This window comes from Halichoerus grypus, chromosome 5 (genome assembly GCF_964656455.1).
Source record: "Halichoerus grypus chromosome 5, mHalGry1.hap1.1, whole genome shotgun sequence".
In the NCBI taxonomy this organism is placed as follows: Eukaryota; Metazoa; Chordata; class Mammalia; order Carnivora; family Phocidae; genus Halichoerus; species Halichoerus grypus.
This window is the reverse complement of record NC_135716.1, coordinates 99,832,047-99,859,090: the sequence shown is the minus strand read 5'-3', so window position 1 is coordinate 99,859,090 and position 27,044 is coordinate 99,832,047. Positions and strand designations below refer to the sequence as shown.

At 37.2% G+C, this 27,044-nt stretch overlaps 1 long non-coding RNA gene across 1 annotated transcript in view; it reads left to right on the top strand.

Annotated features, from left to right (window-relative positions):
* LOC118533969 (uncharacterized) overlaps positions 1–26,165 on the top strand; it is a 105,962-nt gene extending 79,797 nt beyond the window's left edge. Inside the window, exons 2-3 of the long non-coding RNA XR_004916442.2 lie at positions 9,045–9,106; positions 25,326–26,165. This is a non-coding gene — a long non-coding RNA (uncharacterized LOC118533969). The remainder of the gene's footprint in view (positions 1–9,044; positions 9,107–25,325) is intronic.
* The last annotated feature ends 879 nt before the right edge of the window (positions 26,166–27,044 follow it).

Sequence of the window (27,044 nt, the reverse complement as noted above, 5' to 3'; positions counted from 1 at the left end):
ACACTCAACCATTAATGCCTTTGCAGAACCAAGATAGCTGAGAAAACAGCTATCAGCTGTTAGTCTATTTTCCTTGACATCAGATAAAGGACTAGGCTACCTAAATCAGAGACTTCAATTCCATACGAAAATTTAATGTCCTTACCACTCCTGGGCAATAAGTATTAGGATTTAAAATACAACATTTCAACAAAGCGCTCTTCACTTCTCTTGAAATACTGTGAAAAATCCACATATACAAGTAAGTGAATATTTTTAATAAGCCTGGTTTGCAAAGAGGCTATCTTCTTTGCTTTCCTTCTTTTCTAAATATATTTTGTACTGGCTCCTAAAAACCACATTAGAAAAGGAAATTTGTGAAAACACTTTCTAGGGGTTGTTATGTTCTCCCTTAGAAACAAAGTGAAAATCATTATGGTTACTCAACAATCTTAGTGTGGTGGGATAATATTCTGAGATATTGTTCTTTTTCTGTCCTGTATTATTTCTCTTTTGTTCCCTTCCATTTTAGCAGTTAGCTGGTTCTGTTCCACATTGCCTTGGGGTATGTATGTGGTAAGTAGCAAAAGTAACATAAAAAAGACCGCTTAGTGGTTAGAAGTGAACTCCAGAGTTAACAAGTCCTCATTCTGAGTCTCACTTTGCTATTTAATAGTGTGTCCTTGGGTAAAATTTTTAACTCTGTTCTACAGTTTGAAAACAATGATAGTGCTTATGAGATAAAGTTTTAATATTGAGATACTATATTTAGGCATTTAAACTATGCTTAAAAATGGCAAGGACAGGGGTGGCTGGTTAGCTCAGTTGGTAGAACATGAGACTCTTGATCATGAGATCATGAATTCAAGCCCCATGTTAGGCATGGAGCCTACTTAAAACATTTTTTCTTAATGGTAATGATAATTATTGACACTTATTGAGCACTTCCTTTGTGTCAGATACTGTTCTAAGATACATAGTGACTCATTTAATACAGACCCTATGCTATGGATATTATGCTACTACCACCATTATCCTCCTCGAACAGATGAGAAACAAGGGCATACACCATTGATTGGCTGTGGGTCTTGATGATGTTGGGTGGAATCAGATAACTCCACTCCCAACTGCTACAAGTGTTTATTCTTGAAAAGGTTGCTACTGGGACCCTGTACTTCTCATGGTGAACCATAAGAACACAAGAGAAAAAGCAATATTCACTAGCATATTTAAAGTCTCTGCTGTGTCTCATCACCATCAAGACCAACAGATAAAGGTGAAGAAGTAAAATCTGTTTGCCCTAAAGCCATGGCAAAAATGGGGAAGTGAAATGTTAATGAGAGAAAGAGAATGAGAATTGAAAGCAGGAATCCAATCTACCATAATCATTTAACAGAGAAAATGGATATGAAAGAAGTATTTATAATATGATACAGTGAAGTCACATTTAAAGTGAAGCTTAGACTATAAAGTCAGTGAGTCAGAGGAAATATATTGTATAGAGTTTTAAATTTTCCCAGAAAACTCTTTGGGAAGACAACTTATTGAAGACTGAGTTGTTCATCAAATCCTATTCGGTCAGGCTCCACTTCAGTGTTGGAACAAATAGTTGTTTTGTTGTTTGATCATCAAATCAAGCATAAGCCTGTATGGGGTCACATTGAATGAACCCAGCATAGCAGTGGGATCTTACCATCTGAGATACAGGTAATTGAGAACAGCTAAGGGAACCCGCCTAGGAACTCACGCTCATTCAGGACATTTGCTTTGAATGGAATGGGATATGGTTAGGGGCTATAAAATCAAGCACTGGGTGTTATACGCAAACAATGAATCGTGGAACACTACATCAAAAACTAATGATGTAATGTATGGTGATTAACAAACATAATAAAAAAAAAATCAACCTCTGTTTAAAACCTTTCTCTCTCTCTCCCCAATCCCAATCCATGCATATTCAGTTGAATTTGTATTATTAAGTGAATGTTTAATGCAATTACTGGGGCTGCATACTAGAAGGAGAAATAATTATGGCCTGGACTACAAATCCTTCCTGGAAGAGAAAAAGCCAATGGATGCTTAGTGAATACCTACAAAGGTAAGGCACCGGCTTCCATACACTCTATGAATGACAATTGAATTGAAACTTAAAAATGGTTGGGATTTAAATAGACAGAGATAAGAAGGAAAGGTATTCCAGGTGGAGAGAACAGTTTGAGGAAATGCACAGAGGCAGGAAAATTAAACAACCGAGACTAATCCCAATTCATAATAAGTTAAAGAATATGAGTCAAGAATCAATTACCAGGGGGTTACTTTTACTGAAATATGTAATGTCATTCAGAGCTGATATTTACAATGGTAGAATGCTATTAGCACAGGAATTTGTTTAAACAATCATTAGGCCAAATTCTCTTTAATTCTCAAAATAACAGTTTTAACAATGGCTTAGGAAGTTATTTTCAAAAATAACACCCCTGTTTAAAAAATATACTTTAACTCACTATGAAACCTGACAATGTGTCATCTATTTAAATTACAAGTACCATTATTGAACAACAGATAACATTCCAGCAATAAACTAGTACTTTAGGGAAAAAAAAAAAAAAAAAATCAAGTTTAAAATAATTAAGGAAGCAGTCCTGGCATTAAAATTATAAACTGTGAACTAATTTAAAGGAAAATTACAGTTGCTATTTTATGGTCAGATAAATATAAAGGGCTACTTGTACCTCATTCAAATTGAGGCCAATTTCTCTACATGGTTTGTATTTTACCTAAAAGGTAGGTATAACTATACATTTCCCAAGTCTTCAGAGTTAATAATAATCCCAAAAAGTTCAAAATTTGAATTTCTTCAAGCATGAGAGTGTTTACTATGGGCTACTATATATATATCACATAAAGCCTTGTAACTGATAATGTAACAGATGGCCCTACTGTAGGTCTCCATTCTATGATTTGTAGGTCTATTTAATACATTCAATTTCCCTAAATCTCAACATCCTGGAAATAAAACTCATTACTACCCACTATCTTTACACCTGTAATTATTAATTCGACAGCACAAAACAGACTTCTATGAATCAATATTTACTGAACTCTCAGAATCTACATGGCAATGTATCAGTATTACAGGTGTTCTTTAGAAAGCAAGCATTTCCTCAAATAAGACCTATTTCTTTTATTTTCAAGATGGCTCTTTTGAAATGTCAGTCTGTGTTTATGATATTGAGGTTAAGTCTTTTTGAAAATCAGCTGATCCTAATATTTAGTCAATGTCACTTTATTCCATGAGTCCCAATAATTTTGCCTCTGTAGGGAGCAAAGAGGGGTACAAAGCTCAGCACTGAAAATTCAGAAACTGAAAATTCAGAAACTTTTATTAAGCTAACATGTAGTCAGGCACCATCCTAGGAGCTGGAATATGAAAATGAATAGCATCAGATCCAGGTTATGTCTTAAAGGAGCTGAAGAAAAGCTAAAAGGGGGAGAAAAATGAGTCATAGTGGAGACTAAATAGTCAAAGGGTAATGGTGAAACTTACTCATCAATAGAGGTGCTTCAAAATACTAAGAACAGACAAACCCTGGGGGTCATGGAAGTTGTCCTTAAAGAAAATATACAAGCTAGAATTTAAAAAAAGAGAACTCTCCAGGTTGACTAGCAGTGAGGAAAGACCGTTTTCTCAGATGCTAAAGGATCTCTGCAGATTCATAGGCAGATTTCCCTCCCTTCCTTAACCCCCAAACCCCATATCCATTATTCCTTTTTTTCCCCCTCACAATATCTCAGCAGGGGATAATAACTTAACATAATACTGTAAAAATCCACCCATGAAGCAAAAGGAAAAGCTCACATTAAATGTGAAACTCATCTTCCCTATGAAGGTTTGGGAAATTGCTACGTGGAACATTCTTCCCCCTAGCAATTGGGCCACTGTTCTTGTGAATTTATAGTTAAGTTAAACACAAAATCATTCAAGACAAGCAAATTTAGTATTATTTGCATGTGCTCCCCTCTTGTTTTGGAGTCTCCTCTGTAGTCTCAGATTGGGGTTAATTACTGATGATTTCTCCCTTTGTATTCATAATTTTTCTCCAGCAGTTTCACACGGTTATTACTGGGACTTTCTTTTGTCCTGCTTAATTAAATGTTGAAAAGCTTCCAGTTGATTTCGCAGTCTGCAGAGGTAGCTAGATAATTTGCAGTCTAAATAAAGTGTTCAGCATTGACTCAACTCTCAAGACCCACTCTCTTGCAGGCGATGCGTATGAGATGATGCTGTTGGTTTTATTCATCAGAGACGAAAAACAAACCAACAGACAAACAGTGGCTTAGAATAAGGTTCACCATCCTTCAAACAGGATGTTGCTTCTTGGATTTTGGCCTTCTGGGTTTCTCTATAATTCATTCAGTATTGAGAACTAATTGTCATTTTCACACTGAGTCACTCACATAAAGGAATAAAAGGCAGCTGCAAGTGTGAAGCAGTTGAAAAAGGCTCGTGTCACCAAGGAAAATGGCCCCTTTGCAACATGACAGAAATCTCACTATATGCATGTAAGAGTCAGTGCTCCGAGAAGGCAGTTTAACTCACAAAAACGCATTTCTGTAAGGTCAGCTGGGGAGAAGGCATTTCTCAAAAAAGAAAAGAAAAACGTGAAAATGCGGATGCTAGGTAGCACTTGGTGGGCGTGTATGTAATAAATAACAGTGCTTGTGCTCATGCACACTTGCATTATTGTAACAAATGGCCAAAGCCTAGGGATGAAACTATTTGAAATCTGAAAGCCATAGCGTACAGACCTGTGAAATATACATGTGGCTGTACTGCGGCTTTCTGACCACTTTGGGGTCTGTAATACACTGTGTAAGGCTCATTAAAATAATACAGTGAAGCCCACAATTCCCATTTCTGTTCAGAAGAGGCACTGTGGGAATAATCAGAACCTGTATTTTCCCCACAAACCTTTTCTGCAGATTCGGCACACCGCTGGTTTCTCTCCACAAACCTTTTTAATCTGTGGACACTGTCTGCGAGCTGCTTCCTGTTGGCGAGGGGGTCCTGTCCTGCTGCATGTCCTCTATTTGAATCACATGCCAAAAACAAAAAGGAGATGGGCTATTAGGGTGTGTTGTGAAGGAGGTCAGAATTCCTCAGAAGTCCTTTCAGTGGAAAGATTACTATCTCCAAATCCATCTGATCTTCAGTCTGGTTACATTAGGGTTTTTGAGAAATCTTCTGATGCCCCCTTCAGCTTTTATGCAGAGTTAAACCTAAATCATGGAGTATCACCCAGTTAAGTATTCACTGAGTAGTTCCTCTGATCCCAGGCACACCAGGCATTATGGGAGATAAAGAAATGCAAAACTTGGTTCTTGCTTTCAGACAAGTTATAATTGAGTTAGAGAACAGAACTACAACAAGATAAAAAATGAGTATGCTGAATATGATTTAAATAGTACACTTCATAAGAAAACTATAGGTTGGGACTAATTAAATAATGGGAGCCACTGAAGCTTAAAACCACCAAGGAGGGATGAAGTCTTCTACTTTAAGTGTGATCCACAGACCAGCAGCAAGACTGGGAGCTTATCAGAATGCAAACTCTCAGGCCATGCACCACATCTACTATATCAGAGATTGGATTTTCGCAGGATGCAGGTGACTTGTATACACAATCAAGTTTGAGAAACAGTGGACCAAACTGTAAGGTTCAAGAGGGCAGGAATCCTAGGCTGATGCCCAGTGACTAATCTCCCAGCACTGATAGGTGATAAATAAATACTCATTAAAGAAGACAAGCAGTCCATTGCTAAGCACATAGAGCACAAGCAAAATCAAGGGTACATGTCAAGATAAAAAGGATGTATATATATGTTTTAAATACCCAGAGAACCCCCACTATGGGCATAAAAAAATAATATTTACATTAATTCGAAGTCTTCATTTGCTTTGAGAATATCGTCTGAATTCCTGGGGAATGATATTTAAAATGTCATTTAAAGAAAGTTATTTTTATTCATTAATTTCTACTAAATAACTGAAATTTATTTATGATACTTTAAATAAAAAGCTAGCTTTTAGTATGCTTGTACAAAAATAGAAAAACTCTAAAAATATTTTGCTTTCATCTAATTATTCTTTATTGATATGATTCTATGAAAATGCTCTTTATATTAAATTCTCAAAAGAATATTAAGAAACTCATGACATTTCGTACTATGCCCATTATCAATTAAATGAAAAGTTAGAACTTTATAACATTCAGAATGTAATCAAACAGGCTTTAAAAGCATGTCTGTCTAATTTTTATTATCAGGTTTCTATAACTGGGCATAACTGTAGTTTTTTTAATTGTTGAAAAATTCCAATGCAAAAATCAATAAGAAGCACAGAAAGCATTATGTAAAAACATCATAGGGGTTTCTGAGTTATATTTTAAACTAGGAAGAGGCTGGTCTAGATCAGTCGTTCTCACTAATGGCAACTCGTTTTAATAGCCTGGATAGTTTACCAAAAATACCAATGGCCAGGCCCCACCCAGTCCTCTTATGTCAGAATTTCTGGATATGAGGTTTCACTATGTATTAGATGAAAGAGGTCTGGCTATAGTGTATCATCCCTTTACAGCTTCTTTTATAATTACCCTTCTCACTTATACACATCCCATTTTGTTATCAGTATTTGTATTTTGCACTAACATTACTGCCATAAGTCATACAAGTACTTTGGCTAGGAATAAACAAAAGGCCCATTATGATAAAATTCAAAATCAATCTTTACTTCATTTGTCTGTTGACTCTTCAAGAAAGACAACAAGGATACAGGGGTTTTAGGTCTTCCTTAAACTTCCTTAAACTGTGAGCCCTGCCTCTGACTCTACTCTTGAAAGTAGATACAGAGTTGATGAAGGTGGAGGTTAATGATCCTTTGCAAGCACCCACCCCCTCTACTCTTTTTTAGGAATCGATTACTAAAGTAATTTCCTTTGGGGCCACAGCTTAGTGTGTCTGCATAATTCTTCCATCAAACCAGAAGTCAAAAATGTATTATTATTTCTAATTTATTCAACACTATTAACCAGATATTGATTGAAGGTTTACCATGTGTGAGGCTCTGTATCTATCCCAAATACACATTGGGATAGGACCGTGAAAATGGCAGACATGGTCCGTGTGCACAAGGAGCATACACTTTAGTTATGGGAGACAGACAATGTACAGCAGCAAATAAAGTAACTTCAGGTAGTAGTAAGTGTTATGGAGAAACAAAAACAGGCTAATGTGATTCTCAGTGATAGGATGGGGTAGACGGTCAGGGCCTCTCTGACAGTGTAACATTTGAGCTAAGATTTAATTGCAAGCAAGAATCATCTATAGGAAGATTTGGGGAAGAATATCTCAGGCAGAAAGAATAGCTTCTTGCAAAAGCTGTAAGGCAGGAATGAACTTAGCATATTCAGAGACCAGAACAAAAGCATGTGACTAGAGCAGAATGAGCAAGTATTTGAATAATAAGAAATCAAGTGAAAGAGGATAAGTAGAAGCCACATGATATGCCACCTTAGTGGCCATGGTAGGAGTTTGAATGTATGATCTTGTATGTTCATTAAGGTGAGAAGCTGTGCGATTTAAGCATTTGCAGGGAGGTAGGGTAGGAAGAGGAGTGGCAGGATTAAGCAATGGGCCTAACATGTCTGGGATAATGAGTATCTGGGAATCTCTCTTGATTTTTACATTGATTTTTATGGAAACAATTCTTTTTATAAGTATTTTGGTTTAAGTTGTATTTTCTTGGAGCGTATCATTAAAGTATAATGTGAAAGTTTTGCATTATTTTATATTCAATGAAACAGAATCAGAGTTCAAAGAATTTGCCAAAAGCCACATAACTGGTAAGTGGTAAGATTTGGGACTAAATTCAAGTTCTAAAACTTGGAGTTACATGTTCATTTTTAGTGTTAAAAATAAACGAGAATAAAATGACAAAAACAGAAGGACACAATAAAGAAACAACCCTTCCTATTTAGTAAATAGTAAAATGTCTAATCTGAAGATCTGTACTCTGAAAATGTAAGAGTCATGTGCAGGGGGCGCCTGGGTGGCTCAGTCGTTAAGCGTCTGCCTTCGGCTCGGGTCATGATCCCAGGGTCCTGGGATCGAGCCCCGTATCGGGCTCCCTGCTCGGCGGGAAGCCTGCTTCTCCCTCTCCCACTCCCCCTGCTTGTGTTCCCTCTCTCGCTGTCTCTCTCTGTCAAATAAATAAATAAAAATCTTTAATAAAAAAAAAAAAAAAAGTCATGTGCAGGAAAGCTGCAAATTTCAAAATGTGAGAACTTTTAGTTTAAGGCAATATGGTGATCACAATCTGTGATAAGCCCTCTCCTAACTCACCATTATATTATCCATTCAAAACAAAAGGCAAACACTGTTAACAGTTTGAACTGAGGCCCATTTCAGAAGTCTAGGAGGCAGCCTGAACAACTCCTGATGGGCAGAGCTTCTCAAGGCCCCAGGGAGGTGGGACAGGAATAAACAAGGAGCACAACACGAGAGGAAATCTAAGGATGGGTCTGGACTACCTGCCGTGGTAAAAAGTTCATTTATGGAAGTTCTTTCTTTGAATTGCATCTAAACTTTCATTAAAATATTAAAGTTATTTTCTAGGATCCTATGCATTGTGGGGTATAAGAGCATTTCTGATGATTAGGGAGAAGCAGACAAATGAAAGGTAAAGTTATCTCTCCAAATCAGAGTCGGGTAATGAGGCTTTCGATCAATGGACATCTGTCCCCAGCACAATTGGCAATGCCCAGGGAAACTCTCAGAACAAGCTGGAAAATAATGTTGGCACTACTTTCTAACACATGAGAGCTCGTGCCACCATAATTTGGATTATATGTCGATCTTGGGAGCAATATTGGAATCTGGAGCCAGACTGCCTGGGTTCAAGTCCTACCCTTCTACTTACTACTTATATAATCTTGTATGAGTAACATCTCTGTGCCTCAGTTTCCTCATCTTTAGAAATAAAGATAATAATTATGTGTATTTCATAGAACTGATGTGAAGATGAAGTGAATTGAGTACACCCATGGCACAGAAAAGCCCCTGAAATGTAGTAAGTGCTATCTATGTGAGTATTGACTCTGTTTAACATTGTTAGTTCTTAGTGTTGCTGTTTATTCAGTTATGTGGCTTCTAACCCAAAAGAGGTGGTGTAAATATGTGTATCGGAGAAGGGCACTGATGGAGCTCAGAAAATCCTTCTGTATCTGCAGAATGTAAATAGCAATTTGCAACTTTTGCATGTAATCTATTTTTAATATGAAAAACATATATATATACCTGTAGATTGTTGATGAAAACATGCATACTTTCCTACCTAAAACTCTCAATGCTCATTTACAACAAATAAAGTAAAAGGAATGAGGTAAAAAGAGACTACATGTAAGCACAATAAAATTATGGATAAGAGGTCTTCAACATGACTCAACTTATTTATATAATCTTAAGACTGGATACTACACACAAGATTCATTAAAAATATTGACATGACAATTTATAATTGATGCTATTTGCTTTTTCCAGTTTCATTGAGATATAATTGACATTCAGTACTGCGTAATTTTAAGGTGTACAGCATAAGGATTTGACTTAATATATATTGTGAAATGATTACCACAATAAGTTTAATTAACAGTATCATCTCATATTTGATTTTTTTAAATAGATTAAGAGCCCCACATTAGGTAGAGACCAAGATCAAACGTATTTAGTAAAGGAGTCAATGGGCCTATTTAAATGCCTAACCAGTCGTGACACGAATTCTGGAATCTCCCATTCAGGCCTAGTCCTCCTCCTGGTTCAGTGATCGAACCCACCCACTCCCATTGTAATTAAGTGTCTGCTACAAGTGAAATAGCACCCAGAAGAAATTCTAAACCTTCAAAATGTGTACAATCCTATGTGAAATGATAAAGATAGGATTTGAGGAGGGAATATAGACCCTTTTCTCCTCCTTCAGAATGCCATTTCCTTTCTGACCTTGCACAGCCCCTCTTTTCCCTGAGTCACAGAATAGTTGGACCGTCACACCTCAGCTAACTGCCTGCTGCTGACCTTCACTCTTCCACACACCTGGTTATCCATCTCCCACCCCAAGCCAAATCCTCCTAGTAATTCCAAGCCTGCTGGTGAACTTGGCTGACTCTCCCTTTCCCACTTGACTTCTATTTTATGAATTATCTCAACATGAACTATAGCTCTCTACATGACCCTTGCCTCTCAGCCCTGGAGAATTTCCATAACCTCAGTTAGCCCTATGTCAGTTTTATTCACTGTGGGATACACATTACTTATGGCATTATCTTTGGGCATTCCAGGACATGATCCAGAAACTGGGAAATCAACACTCACAATGACATAGCCATGCCTTGGAGGATCTCATAGTTTAGCCAGGACACAACATCCATGTAATCATTACAATGTTATATGAGAAATTAAAAAGAAAAGTATGCAGAGTACCTGGGAGCAAAGAACAGAGATGGACTGAGAGGAGATGGGGCCATTTCCTAAAAGTTGACATTTGGGATGAGTATAAAAGGACAAGACAAGGTCCATCAGCAGAAAAAGTCTCAGGATATAGTAGGTGGGATGAGAAATCCATTATAGGCAAAGGAAATAATATTTATGAAAGCCTAAAATATTACTGATTCCACCTTAATTTTATAATATCTTTTACATGTGTAGATTCCCTAGTCCTCTATTAGCATCTCTTTCTCATTTAGCCCCAGCACAATTTAGAAAATTAACACCTACTTCTAGCCCCTAATCTTTGAGTTCTCACACCATCACAATAAAATATCCAAAGTATACCCCCAGCAAATGAATAATTTAATAAATTGCATTCAAATAACTAGTTAGACATTTGAGACATGAAAAGAATGTGGAATACATTTCAGACAGATCTATATTTAAATATAAGAAAGGAAACTATACAAGTATAGACATAGAAAAAGTATGAAAGAATATTTTTTATAATCTTGGAACAGGGATAGCCTAAATGTGACCTCAATACCAAACACTATAAAGAAATTTAACCAATTTGATTTAAAAAATTAGATGTGAATATTTGGCAAAAGGGAACATGAACAAAAGTAAAAATGACACTATAGCTTTGCCCCTTGAGATCTACTTTCCATCCTTTTTTTAATCTACTCTCTATCCCTGTGACCGAATAGGCCTCCAAGGCCTCCAGAAATTGAATTTGACTGAATCAGTGGCTCCTGGGGGTTCTCTGGTTTCCCTTGGGCTTTACCATGGGAAGCCCTAGCAGGCTTGGTGATCGCTTAGCACTTGTTGTGTTGCTCAGTCAATGTCCACTGTTATTCTCAATTTCCAGAAATCTCTTCTTCCCTTTGTCCTTTCACCCTAGAGGTGTCCACTCTAGGTTACTGCATAATCCCCTGTGGTATCCTCCCTCCACCATACCTTTTTAAAACATGGTCCTACAATCTTCATAAATGAATCTTTCTCAGGTTATCCTAGTATGATTGGGCCATGTGTTTTCTGTTGGGACCCTGACAGATACAGTAGAAAAGAAATTAAAATGTATATAACAAAGATTACTGTTTATAATATACACTATAAAGAAATCACTGCAACATTAACAGTAGTTGCTATTTAGTGAGTATTTATGCCAGTTACTTTGCAAAATGTATTCCAAGAATTAACCCATTAATTCTCATAACTATACTAACTATACTAAGAAGATTCCAAGATAAGTAAACTGAAGCTCAGAGAGATGAAGTAGCTTGCTCAGTCATAAGGCTGGTATTTGGAGAGCCAATGATCAAATCCCATCTGATTGCAGAACCCACAGTCTTAACTAAAATGCTATACTAAGAAAAAGCAAGATTAAGTGATTTGAATAATAAAAACAAGAGTTACTACTTAAATGGCATTTACTATCTGTAGATAATTTTCTAAGCATTTTATTTATATTAACTTATCTAAATCCTCAGAAAAACTTGAGGTAGAAGGGCTAATTAATGAGATCAAGGTCATATAGCTAGTTCGTCTTCCAACATGGATACACTGATTTGAGAATCTGTGAGCTTCATCTCCATACTTTACTGATTCTTAGTGGTGAATAGAAAATCTACTAGAAAAGAAATACAAATGAATATGCCCAATATATCAAATAATCAAAGAATTAAAAATAACATTGAGATATTTTTGTCTATAAAATTGGCCAAAATATTCAAGATTTTTTTAAGGTTTTTTTTTTAAGATTTTATTAATTTATTTGTGTGAGAGAGAGTGCACAAGCAGGGGGAGCGGCAGGCAGAGGGAGAAGCAGGCTCCCCACTGAGCAGGGAGCCCGATGTAGGGCTGGATCCCAGGACCCTGGGATAACGACCTGAGCCAAAGGCAGACACTTAACCGACTGATCCACCCAGGCACTCCAGCCAAAGGCAGACGCTTAACTGACTGAGCCACCCAGGCATCCCTATGCAAGATTTTTTTTTTTTAAAGATTTTATTTATTTATTTACTTGAGAGAGAGAGAAACAGCATGAGAGGGGAGAGGGTCAGAGGGAGAAGCAGGCTCCCTGCCGAGCCGGGACCCCATGCGGAACTTGATCCCGGGACTCCAGGATCATGACCTGAGCTGAAGGCAGTCGCCCAACCAACTGAGCCACCCAGGCACCCCCTATTCAAGATTTTTTAAAAGCTAGTTTGGATGAGATTGAAAAAATTGGACACTATCATATGCTACTGGTAGGAATATAAAATGGAATCATATTTCTTAAGAACCTAAATATTTATCATTAGATTATCCATTAAACAAATAATGGTGCAATTAAAATGGAATCATATTTCTTAAGAACCTAAATATTTATCATTAGATTATCCACTAAACAAATAAAGGTGCAATTGTAAATGGGATCGATTCCTTGCTTCACTTTCTTCCACCATACACAAAAATAAACTCAAAATGGATGAAAGACCTAAATGTGAGACAGGAATCCATCAAAATCCTAGAAGAAAACACAGGCAGCAACCTCTTTGACCTCAGCCACAGCAACTTCCTGCTAGACACGTCTCCAAAGGCAATAGAAACAAAAGCAAAAATGAGCTATTGGGACTTCATCAAGATAAAAAGCTTTTGCACAGCAAAGGGGAATAGTACAAAACTAAAAGGCAACCTACAGACTGGGAGAAGATAATTGCAAATGTCTTATCAGATAAAGGGCTAGTATCCAAAATCTATAAAGAACTTAAACTCAACACCCAAAAACCAAAAAAATCCATGAAGAAATGGGCAGAAGACATGAACAGACATTTCTCCAAAAGAGATATATAAGTGGCCAACAGACACATGAAAAAATGTTCAACATCACTCGGCATCAGGGAAATACAAATCAAAGCCACAGTAAGATACCACCTCACACTGGTCAGTATGGCTAAAGTTAACAACTCAGGAAACAATAGATGTTGGTGAGGATGCAGAGAAAGGGGAACTCTCTCTTACACTGTTGGTGGGAATGCAAATTGGTGCAGCCACTCTGGAAAACAATATGGAGTTTCCCCATAAATTTAAAAATAGAGCTACCCAAAGACCCAACAATTGCACTACTAGGTATTTATCCAAAGGATACAAAAATAGTGATTCAAAGGGGCACCTGCACCCCAACGTTTATAACAGCAATGTCCACAGTAGTCAAACTATGCAAAGAGCCCAGATGTCCATTGACAGACGAATGGATAAAGAAGATGTGGTATAGATATACAGTGGAATATTACCCAGCCATCAAAAAGAATGAAATCTTGCCATTTGCAATGACATGGATGGAACTAGAGGGTATTATGCTAAGCAAAATAAGTCAGTCAGAGAAAGACAAATGCCATATGATTTCACTCAGATGTGGAATTTAAGAAACAAAACAAATGAACATAGGGGAAGGGAAGGAAAAATAAAGTAAGATGAAAATTGAGAGGGAGGCAAACCATAAGAGATGCCAAACTCTAGGAAACAAACAGGATTGCTGGAGGGGAGGAGGGAGGGAGGAAGGGATAATTGGGTGATGGGCATTAAGGAGGGCACTTGATGTAATGAACATGGGGTGTTATATGCAACTGATGAATCACTAAATTCTACCTCTGAAACTAAGACAGATGATAGATGATAAGATAGATAGATAGATAGATAGATAGATAGATAGATAGATAGATAACAAATAATGGGACCATTCAGCACTGCCATAATTAAGCTTCATAGATATACCCATTGACAGGGAGATGAAATGGAATTATATTTTTCAGGTTTAGGAAAAGCTTACAAAACAGTCTGCCCAATGTGATCCCATTTACATAAATTTGCCTATGCTGTCCAGTAACGTCTAGAAGATGTTCACTAAAGTACTCACAGTGATTACCTCTGCATTGGACCTGTGCCTGTGTGAATTAAACATGCTCTTCCCCTTGGGCGCCTGGGTGGCTCAGTTGGTTAAGCGACTGCCATCGGCTCAGGTCATGATCCTGGAGTCCCAGGATCGAGTCCCGCATCGGGCTCCCTGCTCGGCAGGGAGTCTGCTTCTCCCTCTGACCCTCCTCCCTCTCATGCTCTCTGTCTCTCATTCTCTCTCAAGTAAATAAATAAATAAAATCTTTAAAAAAAAAAAAAAAAACAAAAAAAAACATGCTCTTCCCCTTCCCCATGCCCAGAGGGAGCAGACTGTGTGGGCTGGTTGTTAGTTTCCTTTGGCCCTTAGAACCAGATGCCTACATGGCTATATAACTTGCCAGTGTACATGGCACCTCCCTTGGGATGGTGTTAAACTTAAATATATGTTATCAGAAAAGAAAAATGCTCTTTTTATTTTTAAAAGCATACCCTTATGAAGTTTTCCTACCCAACCCACAATTTCGTTTGTAGTTTAACTCTCTGATTTGAATCCACAGTAATAAAATAGTATTTATTGGCCTCACCAGTTTATTTATTTTTTAAAAATTTTATTTATTTATTGAATGACAAGTGACCAGGGTGGGGGAGGGACAGAGGGAGAGGGAAAAGCAGACTCCCCACTGAGCAGGGAGCCCAACTTGGGGCTTGATCCCAGGACCCTGAGATCATGACCTAAGCTGAAGGCAGCCGCTTAACTGACTCTGAGCCTCCCAGAGGCCCCATGGCCTTGCCAGTTTAGAATACTTGATTGATCACTTGAACTATTTCTCACCAATATACTCAATTCTGCTTTTATGCCAGAACCTCCTTAGAATTCTCTGGTCCTTAATTTCCAAATTCCTCCCATCCAATCCTACACCCAACATACTGAGCTCTCTTTAATACCGTACAACTGTGTGCATGGTTTTCAAATTCAGTGGGTCTCAATCTCACCATATTAAAATGTTTTTACCACTCTTTTTTCAGATATGTCTCTCACTTACTTCACAAAAAAATTCCAAACTTTCACTACCCTCTGCAAGAATTCTACCCAATGCCGAACTTCCCTTTTTTTTTTTTTTCAGAAGGCTGACTTGCCACATAATCAAGAAAATTTAAAACATCAACATGAACTACCTCAAACTAGAAGCATCTGCCTTTCATTCATCTTGTTTCTCTTGAGGCCCATCTCCATTCCTGTTAGCCACCTCTGGGACTTGGCTGCATTTCTTCTTTATCCTCAAGTTCTTTCTATTATTTCTTTTCCCTCAAATATCTCTCAGCACATCATGCCATTTTTCCATCCAGAGTACCTCCCTAACTGACACTCCATCTCTTCTTTCTCAGTCAAGCTTATTGAAAAAGTGTTTTTACTCCCTTTTCCTTTTGGGGCTTTCCTTCCATTTCTCTCTCCAGACACTCCTACACTCTGCCTTCAGCTGTCTCTCCACTTCTCTGAAACGACTGTGACCAAAGTCACGAGAGACAAGACCATGTATTTTGCAAGACACATTGAACACTTTTCGAAATCACTATTTTACTGGGTCTATACTACTTTTGATATAGTTTTGCACTGATTTCTTCTTGAATACTTTCTATTTTTTTGTGGCTTCTGTGACATATATTACCTCATAATAGTTCACCTAACCAAAGACCATGTTAGCATATTTCATGTGTCTGCCATTGTCTTTCAGTCCGCTTACCATGCCCTCCAGTTTCCATCTTTAGCTTTCGCTTTAGACTTATTTATCACGTTGCCTATTGTAGGACTTAGGGATATAGCAGTGAGGAACAGGAAATCCCCACTCTCACACAGTTTTTCTAGTTTGTGTGTGGTAAGTGAGGTCAGAGACAGAGAGACAATCTATACCAAAATAAACAATAGAAGACAACAGATTATGATACATGCTATGCAGAGAATTAACTGGATGTGATAGTCACTGGGGGTCTAAAGAGGTTTCACTGAGGAGGAGGCATTTGAGCTGAGATTGAATGACAAGATGGAGGCAGCCATATGAAGTTGTCTGGAAGAGCAGTTCAAGCAGAAAGAACAGCTAGTCCAATGTTGTAAATGAACTGAGCATGTTTGAGGAGGACAGAGAGGTCTATTGGGTTACAAGTCTAGTGGATAATGAGACACGGTGAATGTGTCAGAGAATGTGTTAGATCAGTAGAGGTTTTAAAGCCAGTATAAGAAGGATTTAATGGGAAACAGTGGAGTGATATGATAGAATTTGTATCTTTATAAGATTACTCTGATTGTGGGAAATGAATTGCAACCAAGGAGGAGTGGCAACAAGAAGACCATTTAGGTGGCTTATTTAGACTGTTTAAGATACAACAATGGTTTGCTGGACTAGAGCGGTACCAGTAGAAGTGGCAGCAATGCCATTTTGGGGTACATTTGGAGATAATGGCGAAAGTCCCTGGTAAACTGAGAATAGTGACAAAAAGGGACAAATCAAGGCTTGATCAATGTGATATAATTCATTAAAATCATAGATGTGTGAGTGGCAGTGATGGTAGAGAAACAGATATCAAAAGCATGTCTTGGGGCGCCTGGGTGGCTCAGTAGGTTAAGCATCCGACTCTTGATTTCCACTCAGGTCATGATCTCAAGGGTGGTGAGATCAAGCTCCGTGTCGGGCTCCATGCTGAGCATGGGGCCTGCTTAGGATTCTCTCCCTCTCCCTCTGCCCCTCCTCAACTTGTGTGCTCACGCTCTCTCATGTGCTCTCTCTCAAAAAACAAAACAAAACAAAAACAACCATGTCTTGACATGTGTGAGATTATTATTGATATACCTATGGAGGTATCAGGAATTTGGAGAAGTACAGTTTGGAATTCAATGGAAAGTATAAGGCAGATGATATAAATTTAGAAGTTACTGGATATGACTTGTATTTAAAGCTGGGGGACAAGATAGGTCTATTAGGTGGATTATGTTGCTATAAAGGGAGGGGACAGTGGCACACTGGTTCACTCCAAGGTTTGAGAATCACAAGAGAATGAGTTAGCGACTGAGCTTAAGAAGAGAAATAACCAGAGTATTAGAGGTTAAGAGACAAATGTGTTTTAAGAAGGAGAGAATGAATATCTGGCTATGCTGCTTTGAGTCAAATAAGATAAGAAAGATGATGAAAATATTCAGTTTTGACAAAATGAAAGTCATTTGTAACCTACACAGGAATGGTCTCAGTGAAATGGTGAGGGCAGAGACACTATTAGAGGAGTTCATAGGACAGGGGGAGAGAAAATGGAGTCAGCAACTCTAGGTAACACTTTCAAGAAGTTTTGCAATTGGGGTAGCAGAGAAATGAAGTGATAACTAGAAGAAATGAGGTCAAGAGAGGATCTGTGCTTTTTGTTTTGTTGTATTTGTTTGATTTTAGTTTCAAGACTGACAAAACTGCCTCGTATTTGTTCCAAATTTCTGTTAAGTCACCACTATCAATCCCATCCCTCAAGACTGGAATGTGGAAACTTCTCTCCACTCCTTTGTCTCCCTCATTCATCATCCACAAAGTTTTATAAACAGATTTACCTCCTGTTTCTTGACTCTAGCTCCTCCTCTCCATCTCTGTTACTATTGTTTTAGTTCAGATACTTATCTAGATAAAACCTCTCCAATCTTACCATAGTTTAAATCCATTTTTTAAATGGAAACCAGAGTCAACCAGATACAACTATTTTAATACCTCGCATAAAATGGCTATTTCTCAGTGTCTACATAATTAAGTTCAAGCATCGTAATTTGGGACAGAAAGCCTAATCAACTTTCTTGATTTCATTTCATCTCACTTCTTGTTCTAATATTTATCAGTGCTGAGGAATATTAAACTACTGGACTAGTTTTTGTTGCAGCCCATATTGTTTGGGGCTGAGGAATTTCTCTGGGCCACTTACTCACCCATTCCGTACAGCTGAAATTATCTGCATGAGCATTTGTCTCCACCAGTAGTATGGAGGTCCTTTAGGACAGCGACCATTTATTATCCATTGTTGTGTTCCAAGCCATGGCTGGTACTTTAAAAGCACTAAGTAGGGGGTTGCCAATCTAAACAATAGCCCACTAAGGAGATCTGATGCTCAATGATACTTATGCATTACAAATATCCTCTCCCAAATGGAATTTCCATACTTAGAAGATAAAGGGCAAGTTACTATAGCAAAAAAACTATGGATTTTGGACACAGAAGAAATTGCCTTCAAGTTCCAGGACTACTATTCGTTGATTATCGTAAGTCATCTAGGCCCTCTGAACCAGAGTTTCTTCAATTGGAAAAAAGGGGCTACTGATACTTATTTTCCTGGTGTACTAATACTTATAATATGTTGATAAATAAAAGACATAATATTTATAAAACTATACACTTAGGATAATGCCCAGAAAATAATGTGTGGTCCATAAATGATAATATCTCTCTCATCTGTAAAGTTCAGATTCATTCATTCCCTAAATATTTATTAAGCATCAACTATGATGTAGATACCATTCTAGGAATTAGAATGCAACAATAAGCAAGACAGCCATGATTCCTACGGTAATAAAATGTATATACCCTAGTGGGGAAGACCAAGGCTCAACAATTAAACTTTTTGTTATTTCATTAACATTGTGAAAAGTACAACCAAGGAACATAGTGTGATATGAAAGCTCTAAACTTGGCCACCCATAACTTTCTTTTCATTATTTCTCTCATATGTCCTTTGTTACTAGAGTTCATTTAGACATTTGCTCAACAATGTTAATTTTGATTTGAAGACAATCTATCAGTGATCAAATATATGCCAAGTGCTCATTAAAGCAAAGATCTGGGTTACTCACTGTAAGGAATAATGAGAAGTGTATACCATAGTCTTTTGTGTCAAGGATCTCGGTAGTGGAAATTAGTACTAAAAATGAGTAAATAAGTGCCAGGATAATTTAAACACAGAGATTCTCTGATGTGGAAGGCGTCAACCTGAAGATGGTATCTGAAATGGTCAATACCTAACAACTATTATCAATCAATTATGCACTGTAGTCTCTCAGAACCTTCCCTCCTACACAACAGCCACTACATTAATTTGGGCCCTTATTATTTGTCACCTAGATTATGACTAGGTCTTCTGAATGTCTTTCTTCTCCAATCCCTCTCCTCTTTATTGCTAGGGTATTCTGTGCAAAAACACAAATCTGACTTTGTCACATCCCTGCATTTAGGCCCTGCATCCCTGTCAATGGCCTTTTAGGTTTTCAAATAAAGCCAACATTCTCAACATGGCATCTGAGCTCTTACGTGATCCAGGTGTCATGATCTGGTATTGCAGTGAACTTCCTGCACATTGAAATCTAGCCACAGCAATGTTCAATTTCCAATTGGCCCATATTCTCTCAGGTCATTCTACTTGTCTCCATTCTCCTTTGTATTTCATTTTCCAAACTCCTACTATTCTTCTAGGTTCAGATCATGCGCCATCCTTTACAGGAGCATTTGCTGTAAATTTCCAATTTCTGATAGGAGTGTTCATCTGCTCCTGTGAAACTTGCTGCCTACCTCTCTTAGCAGCTATCATCTCTACCCACTTGTCTGCTTGTCACTTTCCCCCATTAGACTGTGAATTCACAGGGCAAGGACTGTCTTTCTTGTCTTTGTCTCTCTAACACCTGACAAACTTCCTGGTATCACAAAAAAAAAAAAAATTTTTTTTGTATGGATAAATATATGAATTCTTCAAGTAGTAGAGGTTTTCCAAGGCATAGTGTTAAACTGAGAAAAATGGCTGAGAAAAACCAAGGTATAATCTGTTAGATAATGGGAACAAATCTAATTTGGCAAGAGCAGCAATTTTCTGGAGCAAAACAATGATAACAAGTCTAGGAATGTTTATTAGATAGAGCTTTTGGTGATGATGAATATTTTCTATTTTGCATTGTCTAATATAGCAGCCACTAGCCACCTAGTCTACTGAGTACTTGAAATGTGCCTACTATACTGGAGGAATTAAATTTTTAATTTTACTCAATTCTAATTAATTTTAAATTTAAATGGCCACCTGTGTGGTCTACTATATTGGATAGCACAAAACAGACAAGTTTGCAGAAGGCCCTGATGTCAGGGTAAGGAGGGAATACAAAAATTTGAAAGGCTCTAAGCAGAAAATTGACATAATCCAACGAGTATCTTAATGCGCTATGAAATCTAAATACAAATAAGCAATGATATAAAAGTATGAAAATCATATTGTTATAATTGATATTCTGGTTATTTATAAAACTTTTATTTTGTCCCTCACTTGAATCATGTAATGAGGTGAAGATAATGGACAATTTTTTAACCTAACTTACTAATGTAAAGTGATATTGTATTATTTTTGGAAATCTTCCTAATAGAATTGGAGTAAAAACTTGACTATCAATTATTTCCTTATAATAAAATTAATTGGGTAGTAAAATGCACACTTTGTGATTTTGAAAATATTGTAACTATTCATTGCATGTATTTCATATAATAGGTAAATAACATGCTCATCTAGTTGATCTGCATCCAGAAAAATGTCAATATTATACAGCTGGCTGACAATGGCTTAGACATAAAGTGACCACATTTCTTACTCTCCTAGGGACAGTCCTAGTTACACCTGATGCGTATGAGTTGACAACTGTTAGATTCTTCACATCCCCTTTCAGCCTTAAAAGTGTCCATGTTTAGATGATAAATTATATGGTCACTATTTATGCACCCCTACCACAAACTGCAATATACTTTTATTAGAGCAAATACATGCATTAGACTGCTTAACAGTAAAAACATCCAATATGCTTCTATTTGTTTTTTGCTCTGCCAATGTAAGCATGAACAGAAAGCCCGAGATTCTCAACTAGGTAAGAGAGGATCGGAGGCTGAAGTGAAGACATTCTTAACATATCTGAAATACTTATGAATTTCAAATTGTGAGATAAACTTCTTAAATTTGTAGACACAATTGTGTTTTCCTCATATGGTTTATCAGGATAAATTAAGATGATTGTATAAAGCACTCAACACAGCACTTGGCAGAACCTGTAAGTGAATATCAGCTGTTATAATTCTTATTGTTATTTCATGTTATTGTTCTTGACATCGGCTTCCTGTTCTACTGCCCCTTTGCATAGGCACAGCCATCCAGGAATGAGGTTTGGCCAGCAAGAACATGTCCAGCATTAGGTAGCTCAGGTGGCTCCAATCCTAGTAGGACACTCAGGGCACCAAAGGTGGATTCTAATAAGTGTCAGAACAGGGCAGGTGTAAAAACTACACTAACCTGACCAAACTTAACAAGGGAAGCAATATGACTGAAGTATCTCTCATGAGTTCTCAAGTAGGAATACCTGCATTTATATGTTTATACAATACACCCAAAGTGCTACCTATTTCCACACCCAAAGCAGGCTTGCTCGTGCTCATTTCAGATTACAGAGGCATTATTGTATGGAGTGAGACTAGGGGTCCTACATCACCTTATTTAGATAGTATTCCTGCCTCAGAAGTTGTGATAATTAAAGACAATGTTTAGAAAATACTGTTTCCTAGTGGTTTTTTTAATAGTAACTATTATTTAGAGATCATGATAGCTAAACCATATAGGGAAATGTGAACAAAGACATATGAAAAAAAGAAGAAAAGAAATTAATTCAAAACAGTGGTCATTTTGGACTTTAAGATAATTAATGAATTTGTTGGGGAGGAAGGACTAAAGAAATCTTTCTAAAAATCTAAGAAGTTTACCTGGAATTTAAAAGCATTCAGGCAGTCTTAAATTATTTAAAAATATATATTTGTAACATAAGTGTATAATCCTAGGAAGGAAACAAATCCAAACATACTAAAGATGTTTGGAAGAATGCAAGGCAATGGATGAATGAAAGGCAGAGTCATATGGATATGTTCTGAGAGTTAAGTTGAGATGCATGTATATTATATGAACCTGCTTGGCCATCAGCTGGAGACTAAGGGCTAGGGAATGAAGAGGCAAGAGAGAGAGGATTTTGTTATAACATGCCTCAAAAGAAAATTGTAAGCTTCTGGAAGAGAAAATGCCGGGATGTAAATGATGGTTCAGGAATCCATTTTTTACTGCTGTACGTAGGGTGACTTGCACATGGTAAGAAGCTATGGGAAAGTAATAATGAAATGGAATTGAGATGAAAAAAGCAGCAGTGAAGATAAAATGGGGGCAGGGTGCAATAGGAGTGATTTAGCCTTCTTGTTTGTTCTTTATAAGAGAGGAGAAAGCCATTCGTGTTATTTTCAGGTAATACTAAATTGGGACATGTTAATAACCACAATGGGGATAGAAAAACAAAGCAGTGATTCCTATATAATAAGCACATGAACCAACATATTAATTAGATTCAGTATGGAAATTCATCTACAAAACACTACTTTAATTGATATAATCAAGCAGAATAAATGAAGAGTTGACAAAATAGATTGTTGTTTTCTTTTTGCTCCTCCATGCCACCTGATACATAGCAAGTAGATTTTTATATTGAATCACAGTATTTTCCCTTAAACTTGGATACTTAGGCTTTTGCAAAATGTAAGATGGTGATTTTCATTAGTCTGAAAGGAAATATGTTCTAAACTTAACATCGATGCTATATCTAATGATTCAGGCTCATCCACTCAGGGCCCAGAGAACAGGATATATGGGAAAATGTTGCTGGATATTTTTGCCAAGAATTGGCCAGGAGATCAGGACATTGAGGGAAAGAGATGGAGTCCAGCAACAACCAGAGAAAATGGGGAGTTTCCTAGGGGATTAGAACAAAGATACTGTCAAAAACAACTCAGATAGGAAGAGATTTTGTCAGAAGAAAATCTATTGCATTAGGGACAAAACTCTAATCTCAGAAATCTGCAAGCATATTAAAATCAACAGAAAAGGCTTTTCTTGTATAGGATAAGGAGGGGTAAACACAGATAAGCAGAATCTTTTAAAGGGAAGCTGGACAAGCAAAGAGAAATGACCAGTTGGGTACGGCAGGGAGAGTGTCTTGCTGATTCCCAAAGAAGCCAACAAAGAACACATTCTACTTTTTAGTGCTTGCTCTGGCTTGGGGGCAAGCAGAGTTCAAGAGCCTGTAGTAAGGAGAGAAGCTTGACTAAAGTTTGGTCAAGACAAAGAGAAGGTTAAGAAATGGTCAGTTGTGGGACGCCTGGGTGGCTCAGTCGGTTAAGCGTCAGCTTTCAGCTCAGGTCATAATCCCAGAGTCCTGGGATCGAGCCCCACATCGGGCTCCTTGCTCAGTGGGGAGCCTGCTTCTCCTTCTCCCACTCCCCCTGCTTGTGCGTTCATGCTCGCTCTCTCTCTGACAAATACAATATTTAGAAAAAAGAATGGTCAGTTGTGAACACTTGATCAATGTTTTTCCAATGGTGTGAATATTAGACTTAGATCCATATTTGGGTGGGAGGTTGTATACAAAATTCAGGAAGACAGGATCACTAGGGAAACTAGTGTAGAAGTTAGTTAGGCCTTATTTCAGAGCTGGAAGTACAAGATGATGGAGGCCAGACGTTGGAACAGTTATCACCAGGGCCTAAAATCCTTACCTAGTTCCCCATACATAATGTGCCAAATGCCCTGCATGCTGGAAGAGTTGCCTAGCAAATGGAGGAGGAGCTGAGAGCAATAGAAGAAGCCCCTCGCTGATGCAGATTGAGAAAATAGAACAAACTCCTTGGATAATAAAAAATATATATTCATAATGTGGCTCCAATACTGTATATGAAATTTTTCTTGGATATTTTGTTGTAGTGGGTGGTTTTAATTAAAAACTAGGATATCTGGAATACCGTCTGATAAAAGTTTTATTTTTTTTTAAAGAATTTATTTATTTATTTGAGAGACGGAGAGAGTGAGAGAGATAGAGAGATAATGAGCAGGGGGGAAAGACAGAGGGAGAAGCAGACTCCCCACCGAGCAGGGAGCCTGATGCGGGACCCAGTCCCAGGAGCCTGGGATCATGACCTGAGCTGAAGGCAGATGCTTAACCAACTGAGCCACCCAGGTGCCCCCTGATACAAATTTTAAAAAACTGAATCAAGATTGTCCCGAATGATTCAAAAAACACAACTGCCAATCTATGTTCACCCAGATAGATATACATTCACAACAGTAGTAGTAATGGTAGCTAATACTTAGTGTTTGCTATGTCCGAACCACAGAACTGAGTTCTTTCATTCATTATAACATCACCCTCTTGATAACCTGATGGATAGGTGTTATTATTTTGCAGATAGTGATAACCTTCACCACAATCCCATCGTGCAAGTAAATGAGGCTCTGAACATTTAATTAATTATTGAAGTTCATATAGTTCCTAAGGGCAGCGCCAGAAATTGAAACCAGATGTTTCCAATTTCAAAAGCCATGTTCTTTTCCACTACTCTAACTGTGTAAAAGACTCAGTTACATTCCAATGAGTGTGTTTTCATTATGTGATGTTCTGCTATATTCGGATCACTGATACCCCTACACATACATATACATTTGGACTGGACATGTATATTTAATATACTCAGATAATTCCCACTGTGATCTCTGGAGGTCTGCCTTCTTTAGTTTAAATCACCTTTCTTCATTTTGTACTATATTAACTCCCACTTGTGTATAAGTTCTTGAGCTTTCCACACTATGAGTCTTGCCTGGTCAACTGAACATCGGGAACCTTGAGAGCAAGTGAGCAAGTACAATACTGTAGTATCCTTGACGTTTCACAAAGATTCAAAGACATTGGTTGATATTTATATGACGAAATTAAACACAAAAGTTGATGAAATAGCATGTGTGATAGAAACAATGTCTAATGTATAGAATTCTTAACTGTACTTGCAAATATAATGACTATTATGCTTCAGTTCTAGATGATTATTCAAGGATTTGGGGATTGGAGAAAAGAAAAGGAACTAACGTCTACAGGGAGCAAACTGCGTGCCAGCCATTTCATACATATTCTTTCACTTAATGGAAGCATTGCTGCCCCTCTTACAAAGGAAGAAACCAGGGTTCAGAGATTAAACAACTTTGAGTAGACATTGTCAGTATGTTCATAAAACTGAGACCTGATGTTGGATTTCTATTACATTAAAGCCTGTAAGTTTCTCCCTCACACCACCTCCTCCATTCAGTCATCTAGTGACCTCAGCAACTTTTCATTTGAAGATTCCGCATCACTATGTAACAGAACAAGCTCAAGAGCTAATCAACACACATTTCTAAATTAATTTATTTAAACTACAAGGTTTCATTTTATCTTTCTTCCTTTGTGTGTATTCAGCTATCTACTGCTAAGTGAGACATGAAAGAGATCGACAAATATGTAAAACAATGCCACCACTTCTATTTTTTGTTTTGGAAAATGTAGTTATTATTAATAAAAATATGCTGTTTATGTTAACATGTAATAGGGTTATTGCTGTTATTTTTAAATGAATTAAAATCTTCATTTTCCAGTTTAATTTCTTTGTTTTTTTTTTTCCCCTGGGATATTTATTTGGGAGGTTATGATATTTTTAGATTTTTTTCTACCAACATCTTTTGAGCTTCATGTGTGCAGTTTTTCTTTTTTCTGTATAATAATTCATATTTTTTCTTTGAGTTTTTCCAACTTTTTCCTTTACATTTTTGGAGTTATATTCTCTTTCTATATTCAGAAGTTTTTCCAGATATTTTGATATTCACACTTAAAGTCTAAAGCTAGCCAGTATATTTTATCCTTCTTAACGTATTAATACAAAGACCATAGAACACTTAACAACGATTAATGTTCCAAATTTAAATAATATTTTGTCTAAAATTTTTAGTCTAAGCCCACACATTCAACACTTCATTGTTGTTTGTTGAGTCTCAGGTTTAACTGCTGATTCGGAAGTTATCTGTAAATATAAGCCACATAAAAAAAACTCTGATATTCTCAAGAATTTTTAACAGTGTACAGGAATCTTGAGGCTAAAAATTTGAGAACTCTTCTTCTAAGCCAATATCAGTGTTTTTTTCAATTTCTAAAACCCAGGGGGGCAGAAAGTTTAATTTCCCACTACCCTACCTAGTGTAATCAGCCAATGCCTAGGAACTAGAACTTTCAAGAATTCTTTGTTTTATATTTATTTTGTGTTTACTATGGAGTCTAGGATCTGCTTTGTGTCCTGTCAGTAAATAATTCCTGCTTAGCAAATAAATTGAATCCTTTAATACCCTGCCTCCCAGATTCAGCTATAGCATTAGGAAGCAGTGTGTCCAGTAGACATTAACAGTGTGCCTGAAGAAGCAGGAGGGTAAAGGTTCAATTTGAGGTCACATCTCACAGGATTATTTTAGATAATAAATATGGCTCATTCACTTCTTCAACAAACATTTATCATATACTACTCAGTGGGGGCATTATTGCTAGACCCTGGGGAGTCAGAATTGAATATGATTGACACAGCTCCTACAGTCTTGGAACTTATGTTTTGGGGAGAGAGAGCCATTATTAAATGAATTGTACAATCAATGGTTGAATTATATTTGTAGTAATTATATTTATAGACACCTATAAGATGTTATAAGATCCTATAAGGCCCATAGAAATGAATTTA